The following is a 2,426-nucleotide window of genomic DNA, read 5'->3' as shown; positions in this document are numbered from 1 at the left end:
AGCTTTTCGGTATTGTTCAATGCCAAAAAATACCGGAACATTCTTTTAGCGCTTTCCAGAAAATTCCTGATACGAATAATGACATATTTGACAAAAAAATGTATTGAAAAAGTTCAGTATAATCTTAATATTTGAATTTGAGAAAAACATATCAAGATCATCGTTTTCTCTTCATATTTAAGATAATTGCTTTAAGATAATGAGTTGACTGAGTGTTGATTTGTTAACTTTTAAGTCCCGTTGCTTGTAAAGTACTGTTGAAAAATTATTTTATTATAGTGTTTTAAAAAAGATTTTAAAATCAGTTATATGAATATTAAATTAAAAATGAAGGTTTCAATTAAAAAATTTTATAACTTTTACCTAATCTTAAAAACATCTTTCCAAGGTCAACCGATGTTACCGTCTCCTTTTTTTCTAGTAACTGACCAACTTTTTGTCTGAAATATTTTTATCTTAAATTTAAAGATTTTGAATTATTTTAGTGGATTGATTAAAATAAACCACCCTGCATATATAATCTATTTACACACAATACTTAAAAGTGTTGTAATTATATTTTACTAATTGTCTTTTAAAAATATAGTATGATAATTTATGCATATATCTTATCAAATATCAAAATATTTGTGTCTATATCAAAATATTGGATTGTCCGGAAAGTTTGTGCCACAAAAGATTTAAATTTAATAAATGTATACTAAAATTTAAATCTTCTGCGTTTCAATTTTCCTTCAAAATCGGCACGAACTTTCCGGACAATCCAATATAAAATGACAATCTTTGATATATCTGCTATATCTTTCTACTGCAAAGAATTTCTAGAATGTCGATTGGTTTTTTATGATGTCTATCGATAGATCGCATAATTTATTCGCTTAAAGAGTTTTTTATTTATATATCTTCAACGTTTAGAAAATTAAAATTTTTGCTTACAATCTTATTTGACATCTACCTAGTGCAACAAAGTAATATTCAAGTATTGATTATCTGTTATTAATGTATAAATAAATGTCTATTTCAATTTGATAATGAAGAATATTTCATGAGATTTATATTATATTTACTTCTTCTAATAGTGTGAAATGAAAAATTAAATGCATGCAAAAATAATATTTTTCAATATGTTGTTTAAATATAGCTATAATTAATTACGAAATCGGCAATTGTAGAGTCTAGTAATTGTCAATAGTGGATAAGCATGAAAAATTTATTCATAGAATTTGCATCTTCGCATCCTCACAAAGTTGTTGACGGCGAGCGATCGGAGAAAGGTACGCACGGTCTTGATTGTTCAGCGAGCAATCCTTATTCTGCCCAGCCTCGCTCATTCCTGATCACTCAATGCGCATCCAGCAAGAGCAGGTCAAAGCAGGGCATAGTGCAAAGATTACCTCAAGTCTTCGCCGTGAATGATGGTGAATGTGGCACGATTAATTAAAGCAAGCATGCGCGCATGATAGCAGGTGCATAAAGAGAAATTATACTTTTTCTTCGTTTTATTATCTGCATTTCCATCTTTCACGAAAAACCGCAGTTCGGTACCCACAAAAAGATATAAGTAAATAATGATTCTATTAATATGATATATATATTGTATATTGATATTTACATATTTAAGGGTTTTTATTGCTTATCAAATGTGGAAATTTGTTTTATGTTATATCATATTGAATAATTAATTCTAACAAGTTATTTAATTCTTATATTATTGTATATTAAATAATTATAAAAAATAATTAAGTAAACTCGATATGTTATCTTACAAAAAACAACTATTGTTTATGATATACGTAATATAGAAAGTATCCTGGATACCATTCAAAGAATCTATTTAATATTTTGTAATAATAGCATACCTAATGTAATATAAAATATTTTTAGTATAATTAAAAAATAAAAATAATATACATATATATAATTACATATTTAAAATATTTAATAATAATTTTTTATACTTATTGTTAGTAATATTTAATATCGCTTAACTGATGTTGATATGAAAATATTGACAATAAGTTGATTGAGTGAAGTGAAATGAGATAATATATTCAAAATCTAACCGGTATAAAAAATAATTTGATGAATTGACATCACTGACTTCCGCGATATTACACAATGACAGTTATATGATGCCTCCGATCGTCAGTATGAAATTATGTATGTGATTGTCGAGTGCATCATACATGCTGAAACATTTTCTCGGAGGTCGCCGTTAGATGAGTGGCTGTCGTGGGAAATGATCTGGAAAAAAAAATAACAGCGTACATTCCAAAAGCGCCTAAATCTAGTCGAATGCATGACGAAGATATGGCAAAGACGCTATAAGATTAATCGTATTCTCGATTATGAAACGCATTACTTTGTTGGAATGCAGTTGCACGAATTATCGAATAATTAGAAATCGCGGTTACGCCTACTTGTTT

This window comes from Atta colombica, unplaced genomic scaffold (assembly GCF_001594045.1).
Source record: "Atta colombica isolate Treedump-2 unplaced genomic scaffold, Acol1.0 scaffold102, whole genome shotgun sequence".
Lineage (NCBI taxonomy): Eukaryota > Metazoa > Arthropoda > Insecta > Hymenoptera > Formicidae > Atta > Atta colombica.
Note: the sequence above shows the minus strand (reverse complement) of the source record.